The sequence below is a fragment of the Heteronotia binoei genome, chromosome 9 (genome assembly GCF_032191835.1).
Source record: "Heteronotia binoei isolate CCM8104 ecotype False Entrance Well chromosome 9, APGP_CSIRO_Hbin_v1, whole genome shotgun sequence".
Taxonomy (NCBI): domain Eukaryota; kingdom Metazoa; phylum Chordata; class Lepidosauria; order Squamata; family Gekkonidae; genus Heteronotia; species Heteronotia binoei.
The window spans coordinates 78,530,237-78,547,991 of NC_083231.1; the positions used below are offsets into that span (position 1 = coordinate 78,530,237).

General features: G+C 40.3%; 1 protein-coding gene across 4 annotated transcripts in view; it reads right to left on the reverse strand.

Annotated features, from left to right (window-relative positions):
* The window catches only part of AFG2A (AFG2 AAA ATPase homolog A), a 273,792-nt gene that overhangs the window by 153,905 nt on the left and 102,132 nt on the right, over positions 1 to 17,755 (reverse strand). The window lies entirely within an intron of this gene.

Below are 17,755 nucleotides of genomic sequence, written 5' to 3' on the forward strand. Positions count from 1 at the left end.
GAAGACATCTCTTCATGGGGAAGTCATCTTGTTTCAGGGCTCAGATAATTAATATTATTTCAGTCATTAATATTACTTTGATGTTTCTGCTTCGTGATTAACCAGTAATTGCAATGTTTTAAAAGGTTAGAGAAGATATAAAGAGCAGAAGGAGCAGTTCCAGTGTAACTAAATGTTTTCCCCCCTCCATGAAATGAGTCATCTTTGGAGAATCGCACATAGAAACCTTTGTAAGAGTGGTAAAATCCACATGGATTTTGAAAAAAAAAGTTACTTGAACAGACCATTTATCTACACCCCACCTTTGTTTCATGAATTCCTCCACAAAGATGATCCTAAAATTCTCTTGTTACAAGAAGACCAGTTCTTGGAACTAGCACCATGTTTAGACCTTGAGAATAACAACTCGGACTTATAGCTGGGACCTTATCAAGCCATTCCTTTATTAGCTGTTTTAAAATCACTGTAACTTTTGATCCCTTGCGGGGGTGTCAAGCATGCGGCCCATGGGCCAAACCAGCCCCTCCCCCCCGATGGCTTCAATCAAGCCCACGGGGCTCTCTTCTCCCCCACTCCCCTTCTCACTCTTCCCAGCTCTTTCTGCCTTCTCTTTGCAGAGGCTAAAACAGGAGCGATGTGGCAAAGAAAATGTGGAATGGATTTCCCATTCCGGCCCACTGGTACAGCAGACCGGAATGAGAAATCCACTCCACCTTTTCCTTGCAGCTTTGTTTCAATTGAGAGGTTTAACTTCCCAGTGTTCCTATGGCCAGCTGAAGCTTCCTGGAGTTGTGTGCTTGCAAATCAAGCGTCCATGCTCTGAGTCAGCTTTGTCTCTTCTCAGTGGAGTGAGAACTCTTGCCTAGTGAGTACTCTAACTTGGGAACCACAGCCAAAGAGGGATTTTACACAGGAGAGCCATTGCCAATCTGAGTAGACTGTGCGGGGTTGGAGCTTTCAATGCCTTGCCATTACATGTTTTCCCAGGCCAAGCAGTTTATTTTTCTTTTTAGTTTTCTGCTTTGTGATCCTTGTGCTTTTTCTTGATATATTTTTTTTTAAAATTGCATTGTAAAATCCAACTATTCCCCTACATTTCCATTTTAAACAAATTATTGCAAGAGTTTTAAGCATGTTTGTATTTTAAGTTAAAAACAATATTTTTAATTGTGTTTGCTTGTGTCTTTTATAAAGTCTATATCTTTAGATATCTTTAGACGGTGGCTCAGTGGTAGAGCATCTGCTGGGGAAGCAGAAGGTCCCAGGTTCAATCCCCGGCATCTCCAAAAAAAGGGTCCAGGCAAATAGGTGTGAAAAACCTCAGCTGGAGACCCTGGAGAGCTGCTGCCAGTCTGAGAAGACAATACTGACTTTGATGGACCAAGGGTCTGATTCAGTAGAAGGCAGCTTTGTATGTTCATATGTTCCTCTATCTGGCATTACATTTTAGGACATGCATGGTTCGGCCCCACAAAGTCCCATTTCTGTCAGTTCTGCCCTCTTATCAAATGAGTTTGACACCTCTGCCTTAGGGAATCTGAAAGTAAAAGGTAGACCAGTCTCCTCACCTCCTCTTTCATCCTTTCCCCTCCCAAGTTCTGTGAGGAAGTTGTCAGGATGCAGAACAGATATGAAACACTGACTCAATTAAAACGCACGACTATCCATGAAACACTTATCACACTTTTCTGTCACGAAGACTGGCAGGAGGTTAAAGCCATACCACATTCTATCATTGAGTGCTTTGCCCCAAAATTTCTGTTCTCCTCTAATGCAAAAAGCACATATTGTTCTGCTCCAGGCTTTCCCCCTTGAATTCATTTCTGCCCTCAGAGATTCAAATAGCTATTAGTTAATCATCTGTTGCAGAACAGGAATCAATATAACTGAGACTTCCGCCTCACGAAACATGGGTGACAAATTAAATATTGAACATTATATTTTCAGTAATGAGTGTTATTTCAACTACTGTGATATTATACACTGACAAACAGAAAGTCATTTTTCAATTATAAGCTCTGAATCTTTTAAGCAACATAATTTTTCCAGTACAAATTATGCCTTGTGAGGCTTGTGCAAGCTAAACTGTGCTTTACAGCAAAATCCATAAATGGAATTCATATTCTTGTGGTGAAACCCACTTAAGCTCATTGATGTATGCAAACTTAAATATTGTGAAGTACATATACACATTATTTCCCTGTCCTTCTCATTTAAAAAGACTCATGATGAAGGCACAGATACCAATTAAAGCATCTGTTATAGGCCAACATTCTCAAAAAGAAAAAAAGAGGGGACAGCTGACCTTAAATTGATGCCATGCTGGTGACTTTAAAATTCATTTGTTCATGTAAGACAGCTAGTGTGGTGTAGTGGTTAAGAGTGTCAGACTCTAAGCTGGAGAATCGGGTTGGATTCCCCACTCCTTCACATGAAGCCCTTCACATGAGTGACTTCTGGCCAGTCTCAGTTCTCTCAGAACACTCTCAGCCCCTCTACCTCACATGGTGGCTGTTGTGGGGAGGGGAAGAGAGGGAGATTGTAAGCCACTTTGAGACTCCTTATGGTAAAGAAAAGCAGGGTATGAAAACCAACTCTTCTTCTTCACTCTAGTAGATTTTAAGACAGTTAAGAATATCACAAAGGTTGTTTCAGTTTTCTTAAGGAAGTACTCCCTCTGAGAGAAAACAAGTAGAATCCACAGAAGAGTGCACTGAAATCAGGCAGTTCTATACAAACTACCACCGAAACGGCAAGCAGTAAATGAGCTTTCAGAACAGTAGTTTCTGAATTTTATATTATTTTTATCATTATGCAAATGCAACATTGTTTCACAGGATCCAGATATTTCTACCAGCTTTTTCCTTTCACATGTGGGCTTACCGTCCTAGCTCACTGAAGGTTGTGAATTCAGCCCCTCTAGTCAAAAAGACACAGCTGCTCCATTTTTTGTTTTTTAAAAAGCAAGCAGTAGCTGCCTTCCCACAAGAACATTTTTGCCTCCTGCAACAAGACTGCTCATCATTCACTGCACTGCTGCATTTAATATTAGAAATCAATCATACCTGAAGTGAAAAAACAAGAGTGCATCCCTGACAGATACAAAGTACATTTTCCATGCCAATGAATTCTCACTAGAGACCGGAAGGGACCAATTGCAGCTCGTGCACAAATCAGGCCAATTCGTGTTTCATTTCTAACCAATTCGTGGAATTGCATCATCCTCAATCCAAAAAACAAGACAATCCTCGATCCAAAACAATCCTCAATCCAAAAACAAGACACATTTTTCCATGTATCATTTGTTTCATTTTCATGATTTGCAAGACTGCCTGGTGCTGATTCATTCAATTCTTAGACAGTGCTGGGGGTGGACTTCTGGGACCCCTAAAACACCCATATAAGTTGTTTCCCTTGTACATTCCCAGAGAAATGCTGTTTGCCATTTTGGGGTCAGGCAGCAATTTTTCTCCAGGCCAGTTTTGCCACAGATCCCAGAAAGATGTGTGTGTTTTTTGTCATCTTCTGGACTTGGCTCAGGGGGTCACTGGGTGTGTGTCGGGGGAGGTACTTGTGAATTTCCTGCATTGTGGAGGGGGTTGGATTAGATTACCCTGGGAGAAAAGGAAAGCTGAACCGATCCTAGAGCTTTTTGCTATACTTAGGCTTCCCTGTGCCCCTAGTAAAAGGCGAAAGAATGGAGACAGCAGGACAACACTGGCTTTAAGGGCACCCTTCATAGTTTGGTGTAGCGGTTAAGTGAATGGACTCTTATCTGGGAGAACCGGGTTTGATTCCCCACTCCTCCACTTGCACCTGCTGGAATGGCCTTGGGTCAGCCACTGCTTTCACAGGAGTTGTCCTTGAAAGGGCAGCTGCTGTAAAAAGCTCTCTCAGCCCCACCTACCTTGCACGGTGTCTATTGTGGGGGGGGGGAGGTAGAGGAGATTGTGACCGCTCTGAGATTCAGAGTATAGGGCGGATATAAATCCAATATCATCATCTTCTTCTTCCTTAAACTGAGCCCAGAGCTGACTGCGCCCCCCCCCCCACCATATGTCACTTTGAAGGGAAATAAGAGACACACCAAAAGGCCTACTTTTGGAACAAATTCATAGAGAGACTGCAAAAAAGCAAATGCTTTTTCTATCATATTTACACTTAGTATACAAAAAACTGATAGTACTAGCAATACTATTAATACTACCCAGGACCCTTTTATTGAAGCAAAGTGGTTTTAGATCTTTGATTTAACATACACTGGCTTAATTCATTTATAACAGCAGCCACTCAGTGTGTGAAATCTGGATACAGATGTAGATTGGGTGGATGGCTCCCAAATACCCATGAGTTTTGTCATTCAGAAAGGCCTTCTAAAGGCACTGTGAATGCAAAAACACCCAAAACCTTAAAGAGCATTTCACTCATTAGTAGGCAGCACTTTCCACAGGCTGATCAGTCTTTACAAAGAACAAAGGTTATTATCAGAAGCAACCCTGATACATTTATCTACTAACTTCTCCCTCTCTCCCTTTCAGTCACAAGTACCTCTTTCATAGCTGCCTCTTACTTAAAGGATAATACAGCGTAAAGGATAACACAGCATTCTCATTGACTACTCTTTAGCTTCCAGAGCTCTGGCCCCATAGAGCCACTGCCATTCCTAGGTCAGTACAGACAGCTCCATGATCCATTAAGACCTATACACTTTCTGTATGGGTCTTAATGGAAGTTTCTGTCTTCAAACAAAGATGCACAACACTCTTTGCTTGTTTTAAAACTCCTAGTGGGATGTGGAGCTTCTGGCAGGAAGAAGAAATGGACACTTCCACTTTGCACAGTCCAAGATGCTTGGAACTGCTGAAAATGGATTATGGTCCAAACGTAGATGCTTCCAGAAATGATGCAAAACTTAAGAGAACTTTTTGCTTGAAATAGCAAAGGTCATATTTTACTTATTTTTTAATTTGCATTTCTAGTATAATTTAGACAAAAATTCTAAATTGCATTACTTCCTTGTGGATATAAAATGTACCCTTTTGTAGCCTCTTCATTGATTTACCTTCCTTTAATTTCAAACCACTTTGCAGTGATCTGTAGATTTCAAATGCTCACCTAAAAACAGTTAACACATAAAAGGGAATTTTTTGAATGTCAAAAATTGCTGAATCGTTATGAACTTAAACTTATTTAAAAGCAGAAAACCAAAGAACATTTTGCCTTGCTATAGAATCAGGAAGTGCCTGTTTATAATTAATACATTCCTGTTTTTCATGAATCTCTTTAACAGACCACTAAGTGCTAGTTTTGTCCTTCAGAAACAAGGAGCTATTACTGGAATAGTCAGGAAAGGAAGAAAATGAATATGGAAACAGAAGCTTTCCAAACACAAAGGCATTCCAAACACAGTCCTGGTATCTCTCATTAATAATCTGTTCCTCAGGCTGAAAGGCGTCTCCACATTTTTAGTATCCTTTTCCTTTCTAACATTATATTCAAGTGAAACAGATGAAATAAAGTGAACCAATTCACATCAGCTGAGATAAAAAGTAGATACATAAAATATCTGCAGTTATACCTTAATATTTTCTTGAATGGTAAAAGGATATATGCAAATGATACTGTAAAGTTACATTTAGGGATGTGCATGAACTGGCACATAGACTAAAGTTCATGACAAATTTTGGCCAGTTTGTGGTTCATGTAGAGAAACGCCATTTTGGCTGGTCTTTCCCTGGGAGTTGGTTGGAGGAGTCTCTCAAACTGGAAGCAGGCTTTGGGGCCCAGTCTTTCTACTTCCCCCTCCCCTTCTGTCTGGAAGTAGCAATTCTGAGGCCTCCTAGAGTGACAGGAAGTCTGTCAGGCTGGTCTCCCAGAATGCTGCAAGCAGAAAAACAAGTTCCTGGGTGGGAACGGGGTTTTATATTATTGGGTTTTGGCAGGAAGCGGGCAGTTTGATTTAAGTCTTGGAGGCTGGTGAGTCGGTTCTCGATGGTATGGTCAAGGCCAGTTGTATAGTAGAGAAAGAAGGAGCGTTTATCCCTACTTTCATTTATTACTTCTGTTCACTATTTTATAATGCCTGTATATAGTTATAAATTTGAAATAAATATGCTGTCTGTTTAAAAAGGTAGTCCCTCTGTACCACATAGGTTCCCCAACCGCCTTAGACCACGCTACTGAAAGAGGGGAGTCCAGGGAAGGGGGGGAAGGCACACAGTTGGCAAGGGTGCCAATCCTCCAGGGGTTGCCCAAAGAAGGACTTTGGTCTCTGTCATAACCAGGTGCTGGGTTGGCAGAGGACCTTGAGGCCAGGCCTCAGAACTGGCAAGGGATTGGGAGTCCTGTTCCTCCTGGTCAGGAACCCCTGAATTGAACAGGTGGTGGCAGTGCGCCCTAGTGGTGGGAAAAGGATACGCTCCCTTCAGGAGTTGGCAACTCAAAAGGGAGTTGACAGGACCGGGTCTGAAAGCAGAATCGGGCCAGTTCCATCACAGTTCACAAACTGATGTTTGTGGCAGGTCAACTAGCACTAACTTCCCATAAACTTTCAAGCAGGTCATGAATGGATATATTTCCAGATAGTCTCCACTCACAATCAAAATGTTTATCAAACTTCAAAGTAAGGGAGGAGGAGGTTGGTTGGAATTCTCCAGCCTGTGCATTTGGTGTGTGTAGCTTGCAGGGGTCCATTCTAACCTGTATCTGACAGTTCCCCCAAAGCCCTTCCCTGGGGGCATCTTCTTTTTTTGGGGGGGGGGGGAACATAACTCAGACCCCCTAAGTCCAATTTGACATAACTTGAAGGAAATGTCAAGAAGCGTCAGTGGGAGCTCTCCTGCAAGTTTGATCCCTACAGGATCAGTTCTGTACACTCCTGACCCTACACCTGTTATTTCCCCAGAAAACACTTTGCTAGGGATACCTTCTTATTTCAGACTCTGTAAATCCAATCCTTATCAAACGTGGAGGGCCGGTAGAGGAGAGTCAGCCGAAGAACCCTTGTGAGTTTGCTGTCTCTAGAATGCCTGGAGGGTTCTACCATGTCACAAACCTTACTGGTTTGTTTGGCACCTGAAAGTGCTGGAGGGCTCTTGGGTCAAGAACTGGGAACACCACAAACCACAATCAACTGCATTTTCCGGTCTGTGCTCATTCCTAGTTAAGTTTTGATCTCATGGTTTGTTTGCTTTCAAAATATAGATCAACACCAGAACTTCGAAAAGCTTTTTAAAATACTAGTAAGATGTTCCATCCAGATGAATATTCTAAGGAAACCCCATGCATGTAAAGTGCTTTTTTTTTTCACAAGGCAGACACACTTCACATGCCAACTTGAGTTGGTTCAATGTGCTTTGTTCCATTTTAGCAGGACCGGATTTAATACTCATGCATTTGTCATGGTCTCATACATACATAATTTATTTCTACAGTCATTGACCAGATACATAAAAGAGGAACAAAAGATCTCATATCACCTAGTACATTATCAAAATTCATACAGACATTATCAACAATTTCAGACAGTAAAATATTAAAAGTGTAATACTATTAAATAATTAAAACAATTTAAATCTTTGTTTAAATAAAATATGGGCTGACTGTCAATGGCTTGTTTCTGGATTTTAATGGCCCGCATAGCAAATTTTGTCATGTTTAAAGTTATTACCTGCTCTCTGTCAGCTAACATCTAAATAAAATTTTTCATTTCTCCCAGGGAATTGAGAGCAGATCAGAGTTATATAACTGGCTCTAATGCTTTGATACAATTTACATCTGAATTTAATAGATCTTGCCAAGGTATGGACCTAACTATTCAGGGAGAGTGAAATCTCATTAACAATAAGAGGAATTCTAATTTATTTAAAATATTTATTAGCCTCCTTTCTCCCTTGCAGAATCAAGGCAGCTTACAATAAAAGCAAAGCAATGATAAAAGAAACCCACAATAAAAACAGTATAATTAAAACAACTATAAAAACCCAAAAAATCACCATTGTTAAACTCCAATTAGGACTGCTAATAAATAAAAACTAAACAAATCAAATTACCGTAAGTCCTTAACTCCTACCAGGTGTCTATCAATGTAGTACATCTTCCTCCTTTAGCATCACAGCTATTTCCTAGATCAACCTTGGTTTGAACCAAGCAATTCCCAGCATTCATATCCTTTATGGCAATCCCTAAAATTGACAAGATTTGTGGATGTATCAATTAACAAGGACATAAAGGACATGAAAAGGTTGGAATGTGATAGTGGATTCTGTCTTCCATGGTTTGACTACTTACAGTTTTCTGATAATCTCCAACAGCCAAAGATCAAACAAATTCTAAATAGGCTTTTAATCAAATTTGAACAATGCCTTATATCTAAAACTCTGATCAACAAAGGGTTAATATCGATGTTATACAATTTTTTGCTGTTGAAGGATGACTCTTCTCTATGTATCAATTAGCCTGGCACAAGGATCTTGGAAGGATGCTTACAAATAAGCACTGGGATCAGATTTGGAATTCTTCAGCTTTCACCTTGCAGCCTATCCAACAAGAATATAAAGGTCATTTATAAGTGGTATTACATCTGTGAAATATGCACACATTGGTCCTTCTATGTATCTGTTATACTGGAAAGGATGTGGGAGTATAGTCTCTTCGGAGTGGAGGGCGGGATATAAATCCAATATCATCATCATCATCATCATCATCATCATCATCATCATCATCATCATCATCATCATCATCTTCATCTTCATCTTCTCCTTCTCCTCCTCCTCCTCCTCCTCACACCTATACACACATGCATAATTTTTTAATTTGGAAATTGAAGAGTTTGCCAGGTAGCTTTCCAGTTACCTGGAAAGACTATGAATGAGAACCCATAAACCAGTGTGTACCATATAAGGCCCCCACACTAAGCCCACTTCCATCTGAAGTGGCTGTTCCTCGCTGTGCTTAAGACCCTCTTTACTGTCTCTAATTGGCTATTTTCCCTTCTGCTCAGTCCCCTCCCTCCAAGTGTTGGTTGTTTCTGGCTTTCCATCCAAGTTGACAGGGTACAAAGAGAATTGGCAGGTTCAGGAAAAGGGGACTGTAACATTTTTCTCTTCTCTGTGTGACCCCTTTATGACTGATACCTCACTAGCAATTGCTCTGCCCCTGGGCTACTGCTTTCCCCAACATTAAGGGAGCTTGGATTCTTAAAAGCTTATACCTTAAAAAATCTTGTTGGTTTCTAAGGTGCTGCTGGATTCAAATGACTTTTGATAGACAGGGATAAGGAAGGGCATAGCAGTAAATTATGTATTGGGGGATGAGTGTGGGAAGTTCACTAAACAGACAAGCTAGATGCAATGAAGATCTAGGTGGACTTCAGAAAATGGGGCAAACCATTTTCCAAAGGCCATTAACCATAATAGCACCTTGGTGTTCAGAAGAGGAATCCCTCTGATAACCTACTCCTACAGTGCAAAGATGGTTAAGGGTAAATCACACAGCTGATGATGCTCGGATAAAAGCAAAGAAAATTGCAAGTGAGGATGCCAATCAAACAGCAATATGGAAATATCTTCAATAACTGTCAGGTATTTAATATTATAAATCTTTCTTTAAACATAATCTAGTTGTCTTTACCTCTTTTACTGTTCTTATTGCAGTATTTAATGCGTGAATTATTAAACTACCTTTTGGTATATCTTTTGGTATAGTTAAAATGGTCATTAGGACATAGAACCTGTTGTTAATTTATTTGAATCCCATCACTGGGCACAGCTGATGTACCAGCAGAACCTAGGTAGAAGGAACCTGAGGCACAGCAGCCATCTGGTTTTCTAAGGTGACCGCTGTGTCAAGCAGCACTCCCAAGCTATGAACCTGGCTTTTCAAGGGGGGTACAACCATATCCAAGACAGGAGAGATCTCAAGTCCCCATTCTGCCTTCCAAATAACCTCATTCAGCCCATTAGTGACTTCAAGCATTGTTTCAGAATATCAACAGCATCCTCAGAATTTGGTTGGAAAGAAAGGTAGAGCTGAGTATTATCTGTATATTGGTGACACCACAGCCTGTATCTCCTGATGACCTCTCCCAGTAGCTTCATATAGATATTAAATAGCTTGGGGGATGTGATGGAGCTCTGTGGCACCCAACAGGCCAGTAGCCAGGGGGAAAGCAGAAAACTCCCAATACTACCTTCTAAGACTGACCCCCAAGATAGGAATTGAACCAGTGCAACACAGTGCTCTTTAGTCCCAGTGCTGAGAGTCAGCTTAGTAGGCTACTATGGTTGATAGTAGGAGCCCCGTGGCACAAAGTGGTAAAGCTGCAGTACTGCAGTCCAAGCTCTATGCTCACAACCTGAATTCAACCCTGGCGGAAGCTGGGTTCAGGTAGCTGGCTCAAGGTTGACTTAGCCTTCCATCCTTCCAAGGTCAGTAAAATGAGTACCCAGCTTGCTGGGGGGGGGAAGTGTAGATGACTGGGGAAGGCAATGGCAAACCACCCCGAAAAAAGTCTGCTGTGAAAATGTTGTGATGCAACGTCACCCCAGAGGCGGAAACGATTGGTGCCTTTACCTTTTTATGATTGATAGTATCAAAGGTCACTGTGAGATTTAGTGAAACTGATTCTTTGATCAATTGTTATCAACAATACTTCAGTTTTATCTAGAATGAGCTTCAGGCCTCACCTGATCAATTAGTTATTTCAAGCACGTGTTCACAAATCTAACTTGGATCTGATGCACAGAATAAATAAAGCTATGTCTCACAAGCACAAAAAATGGCATGGCTCTAATAGAACCCAAAACTGCAAATCTGCTTTTGGGGGAGGGGGTAGCATGACCACCAATCAAAAACAAACAAACTTCTGTCCTTGATTGGACACCCTGTCTTATTTGCTTGCTTAAACCTAGTATTTAATCCTTATGCAGTAACTTTACAATAACGTTTGAATAAGATTTATATAAGACTTGGTCCTGCTTGCAGATTTCAGTCCAATTTTTCTTAAAGGACAGGAATAGCCTAAATCAATCAATGTTTACTTTAAGTGTTCCGATCTATCTTACTACCATAACATTTCATCTGGCACCATCATTATGTCCTAGATACCACATAAATATTTGTACTTCCTAGTTGATGATAATTCCAGGCCTTTCTTATCCACTGAACAGGAGAGTATTCTTACAAGCATGCCAACCACACCACCTACGCAATATTTATAAAATAGGTCTCAGCTTCAAAAAATTCCTTCCAAACTCAACAGAAACAGCTTGGTTTTATGCCATACAATAATGCATCATTTCCAAAGTGTATTTAACCTATTATTAAAATACTGGAAACACATTATTCACAAAAATATTTTTCTTCAACTGCTGCTCAAATGTCAGCATTAATAATATTCCACAGCAGTGTGTGAAATATAGCTACTCAATTTTATCACTTGTCATTCTTAAACCCCTTATTTTAAAAGAAAGGTGAAGGATAGCCATTTATTTATTCTCCCAGTTATTGTAACTATGGCTGAGTTCTCAAATCATTCAAATAACATATTCCTATTAGGGATATGCACAAACCAAACTGTGAAGCAAAATTCATCATGAACTGAACTGCCACATATGTCCACAAACTTTTAATGCAGTTAATGCATACAGCAGAAAGCAGGGGTTTAAAGGGACTCCGAGTCCCTTTAGAACCCTGCTTTCTGTTCCCTTCAAAAGCCACAAAAACAGCTGAGCAGCAGCCTTTCTCTAATCCAGCTGCCTGGATTCATGCTACAGTAACTGCTATGCATTCTACAAAAATTTCCCCTTGAACTTAACTGAGACTCCAGTCAGTGTAGAATGCCAGAACATATAGTTATTCCCACTCTGCAGTCATTTAGCTGCCCATCTGTTACAGCAGGAGTGGAGAACATCTGTCCCGAGGACTGTTTATGGCCCCTTGAGACCACTTGGTCTGGCTCTTGGGGATTGCTGGGCCGAGCCACATGGCAGACTCCCTGGGGCCTGGCTGGCCGGTGAGGATCATGAGGCGCAGCCACATTGTGCAGTGGCCTCCCTGGGGGACAAGTGGCAAGCAGGGATTGTGGACCCCAGCCACGCAGCAGCCTCCTTGGGGCCTGGCTGACCGGCCAGTATTGCTGTGAGGCCTGGAAAAGTCACTGTCACAGGTCAGGTAAGGTTCCCTCTCATGTCTTTATTTCCCTTTCTTTCTATTCCTTCTCCCCATTTCTTTGTTTCCCTTAATTTCCCTTTCATTATTTCCCCCTTTCTTTCCCTTTCTCCCCCCCCCCATTTCTTTATTTCTCTTTCTTCCCCCTTTCTTATTTATTTCTTATTTGCATTTATACACCGCCCTCCCCAGTCGGGCTCAGGGCAGCTAGCAGCAAGTAAAACAACAAGTAGAACAGTAAAACAATGTTACATTATTACAATAAAATTATTACAATAAAGCATTGTTAAAAATATAACAATATAAATCAAGATATATAATTTGTGGTTCCAAATGGCGTTAATAGCACTAGTCGTTAACATTAGTCTTCCCCCTTCTTTATTTTCCTTTATTACCTTTTCTTCCCCCCATTTCTTTATTTCCATTTCTTTCCATTTCTTCCCCATCTTTATTTCCCTTGATTCCCATTTTATTTCTCCCATTTCTTTCTTTCCCTTTCTTCTCCCCTTTATCTTCCTTTCTTTCCATTTCTTCCCATTTGTTTATTTCTCTTCATTCCCTTTTCTTCTCCCCCCATTTCTTTATTTCCCTTTTTTCTCCTTTCTATATTTTCCTTTATTACCCAGCTACCACCAGTTCAGTTTGCACTTGAGAGGCTTGGCGATTGCGAGAGCCTAGCAAATCCCCCGCATTTACACACTGGGGCTCATTTACACACTGTGACTCACCTACTTCATGGGGATGTCGTGAAGATAAAAATCCAAGTTAAAAATAAAAATTAAGTTTAAATATTGGTAAAAACTGTTTTATGGTAACCAGTGACCATTTGGTTTTTTTGGTGTGGTAGTTTAGTGGTATCAGTGTTTATGAAGCTCTGAAGAGTACAGGAAGAAATATCTGTGCCTCAAGGCACATAATTTGAAAGACTGACATTAAGGAGATCATAGGCTTGCCAGCTATTTAATTTGAAATATTTGACTATTTATGCTACTTTTATAGCAAATTCCTGAAAAGTAAAGGAAAAAATTCCGTGTTCAGTAAAGAACTTCCCTTCACAGGTCTCTCAAACCGGTATAATGAAAGCAGAAAACACAAATACACAGCTATTGTTTCCAAATAATATTCTTATGAGGTTTTGTGAGCATCATTTATAAAGCACAAAGATTTCCTTCTTTAGCAGCGTTCCAACATATCACTCCATTTCTGATTAGACGAAGACATGAATACACTTGCCTACTATGTAAGTGAAGTATTTACACAAAGGCAGCTCTTTGGAAATCTATTATTATGAACACAAAACAGGAAGTACAGTAATACCACCAGTAGATGTTAAATAACCCTTAGTATAAACTGTGCTGTTTAGTCAATATGCATAAGGTTAACCCCTTAGGTGAAATGAGATGAAACACATTGACTCATGAGAATTTCCCACAGCTTTTTATTTTACACAGTTTACTTTACATGATATAGCCTGTAGAATGGAAGCCTAATGAGAAAACCCATGATAGCAAATCAAAAGGTTTGAAAAAGACTGAAATTCTGGGGCTTGTGATAAGAGAGAGAGAATGAATATGAGAACTCATGTTGCTTCCTCACTATTTGGCCATTTTTACTTTAATACTGACACAAATGGGCGGTATAATCCAGTATCATGGCTGGATTAGAAAACAGCCTTTGTTAACAAAGCCTCAGAACAAAACAAGACGTTCCAGTACATCAATGGACAGTACCAGTGTCTGATTGGTGTTTTATAGAACAAAAGATAATGGGAGGGAAACAAATAAATCCATGTTTTATTGTATTTGTGAAGTCTGCTGTTTCTTTAACTGTTACCTAAGGATAGATGTCAATATCAGGAAGAGCCTGTACTCAGACAAATGAGGTATAACCCCATTCACTGCTATTTCTACATGTGGCAAGGGTTGGCCAGACAGAAAGTTGGCACATAAACTTACAGCAGAAATGCACAACTCAAACTATAAGCAATCTTAACTGGCTTTCTCTTTGACACAGAGTTATCTGTGTTATACCTCTGAGGATGCCGGTCACAGCTGCTGACGAAACGTCAGGTACTACTATGCCAAGACCACAGCCATACAGCCCAGAAAATCTACAACAACTAATGACCTCCGGCCATGAAAGCCTTTGACAACAAATCTTAACTGGAACCAAATGTGCTACTCAGTGATGTCACCTGGCTCTGCCCTGTTACTTCACCCAGCTCTGTTATGGCCCACATAACTTTGGGGACAGAGAATAGCTAAGAGATAGTATTCCAATCCCTCACCCCACTCAGGAAATTTCCTTGTTGCTTCTCAGAGGAGTCTGCAAACACAAGCATGCCTCCCTCCCCTAGTCTTACAAATTTCTGCTGTATCCAGAGAAAAGAGACAGAGCAGAAGTTTTCCAGATGGTTTTCAAAATACCATGCCTCACATCTGGGAGGCAGCATTCTGACCTCCCCTGCAAGAGGGGAAGATTATAGATGCCAGGGTTATAGTACTGCTCTTAATGGCCTACCTCTTCAAACCAGGAATTGCTCCTCTAAACCCTCACACCTCACAGTAAACACACATGTCTTGAAATAGTGTTTTTAAGCAAAAATGACCAGAAAAAAGATAGCAAATGAGCTCTACCCTTTTCACAGTTCAGTTTTAACACCAGGAAGATAAGAATTACCTTACTGTAAAATTCAAGAGGAAAACATCCAAGAAAAAAGAAAAAAATCCAAAAACAAGAATGAAAGCTACACAATAATTTAGGCCCAACCGATATGACTCAGAAGAGTGTGAATGTTTTTGCATTCTCCATAACTCTTCATCAGGCTGAATATTACAAAAAACGTTTTTAAGAATGCTGGTTTCAGGTGGTATCCCAGAACTTGACACCAATACTATAATCGTGTTCAGCATTTTAAAGAAGATGCTTGCTGAACAAGGTCTTAAGATCATAGCCTGAGACAACTGTCCCACCTACCTAATTATTTCTGTAATATCCATCTTCACGAAGAGTTATGGGAAATGCAAAAGTTTGCACATTTTTGTCATCTTGTTGGCCTTAAGAAAAGGTACTACATGGCTTTTGTTCTCATTCCTAGAGTAAGAGGAACTGAATAATAAACAATGAGGAATCATTGTCACAGGAATTTAATTTTCTCTTCAGTGTAAAAACATGTATCTTATGAATTTGCACAAACAACATGATACCCTACTAGGCATTTCTACCTGACCTGACCATGTATCTTGTCTCACAAAATATGAATATAAGGATTTTAAGTGGGAAGCTGACTAAAATGAAGCTTGGTTTGACTGCCACCTGCTGATACTATGAGAATGACTCTAATGCTGGAAACATCACAAACATGTTCATTTTCAAAGTTACCAGCAATGGCAAAAAGTTCTGCCATTTGCTATCTCATTTTACAATGCAAAGACTGAAAAACTGTTCCATGGGAATGATTCATGCTTCCGCATGTCTTGTGAACCCATAACTATACCCTTCGATTTCCCTCCTCATCAAAAGCTCATAGTGTTTGTTTTAAACTGCATGATGTCTTTCCCAGACATTGATAAACTCTGAGAAGAGAGAGCAGATCATCCTCAAAACAAGCCATAGACCACACATGACAGTTCTTCTTGGTTTCCATCTGTAGCCATTGTCCCAAAACTCAATAAAGGAATACTAGGTGTTTCAGTTGAAAAAACAACTGGTTTTAAGCAACGCTAGGGGTACCAATGCCTTGACTTGGATAGCTCAGGATAGCCTGAATCTCATCAGTTCTTGGAAGCTAAGCAGGGTTGGTTCTGGTTAGTATATGGATGGGAGACCATCAAGGAGTACTAGGCTGCAAGTAATTGCAAACTACCTCTGAACACCTGTTGCCTTGAAAACTCTACGCGGGTCACCATAAGTGAGTTACAACTTGACAGCAAGAAAAAACAAAGTGTACCAACACTGACCAAAAAAACCCCATGTTGTACAAATAAATCATAGACATAGAGTTGGAAGGGACCTTCAGGGCCATCTAATAATAATAATAATAATAATAATAATAATAATAATAATAAATTTATTCTTATATCCCGCCCTCCCCCCGCCAAAGCGGGCTTAGGGCGGCTCACATGACATCTAGTCCAACCCCCTGCACAATGCAGGAAACCCACAAATACCTACCCCAAATGAATCCACTCTAATGCTCCTATGGATCTCTCACACTAAGAAACATGTGCTGCAGCATCATTGTTGTGTTTGATGGTGTCAGATTCTTTCTCAAGGTGCTTTGAGGAAACTGAGGATGTTTTAACTCAACTGTGACCTGAGACAACTGAAGGAACTGGAAACTATTAGGAGACGAAAAATCATTTACCAGCATAGTGTTTCTACATACTTTGAACAGAAGCATAAAATGCTTGGAAGTGAACTATATTTAAACTGCCTGTAGAATGATGTTTAAGAAGTTAGCATTTTAAAAAGTAAGCACACTTTGTATCTACATGCTTTTAATAAAAGTTAAATAGCCATTTTTATAAGTGCAGTAACATGTTCCAGGGTGTGTGCTTGCCAATTACACACACCTCGTGTGTTGACTGATGAACACACACCCTGGCGTGTGTTCTTGCTTACATAGCCCACGTGCTGGTTTGTTAAGTAATGGAACAAGGCTTGCCTCACTAACTGGATAGAGCTACCTTCTCTTGCTCTGTCACCTCCCAGAAAACACGCAATGATGGGGAAGAGCTCTCCATCTGGAAAATACTTAGGACAAAATGTTTGATTGAATTCTCTTCATATGTGCATCCTGATATACTGAAGAAGAAAAGCCTACAAAGTGACCACCCTGTCTATGTTACTGTTGAACAATAAACAACATACCATTATTATTAAGTCACAAGTGGGGGGACCTGCAAGGATATGTGGACGGGGGGGAGAGATGTCATTTTCCTTCCCTTCTGTTTCCTTTCCTGAAAGCCTCCATAACCTCCAGTTTTCCTGCTTGGTTATCTTCTTCCCACCTATCAGCTATACTGCCTTTACCCACCCACCACATTCAGTTTTCCCTCCCTCAGTCTCTTGACAGTCTCTACTAGGACTGTCACTCAGTTTATCTGAATCTAAAAAATACCCCCCCAAAATACCTTACTAGTAGTTTTAAGCCGAATGAGAATCAGAGATCTGTATTCACCTACCAATATAGCTGACCCTGAAAAAAGTTGATTTTTAAATTTATTTTTTATATATATTTCTTTTATTCAGATACATTCAGCTATGCTGAGAAGGCTTCTCCTCCAGGCCCTGTGGTGGCACAACTCAGCAAGTGAACTCAGAAAGCTTATGCCTTCTCATATTTTGAATAAACTTTTGCTGGTCTTAAAGGTTCCACTGCACTCAAAATCTGTTCTACAGTCAATGAGAAAGACTGTGAAGAAACCATCTGCTGGTCCCAATTGGGAGCCATGGTACTAAAACCTGTTATAGAGATTCAAAAGATAACAGAGAAGCTGAGACTGGAAGAATTTCCCAAAAGCCTATTGCCACAGATGCTAATTCAAGACTTCATTCCATTTACTGCCCAAACTCCCATAACATG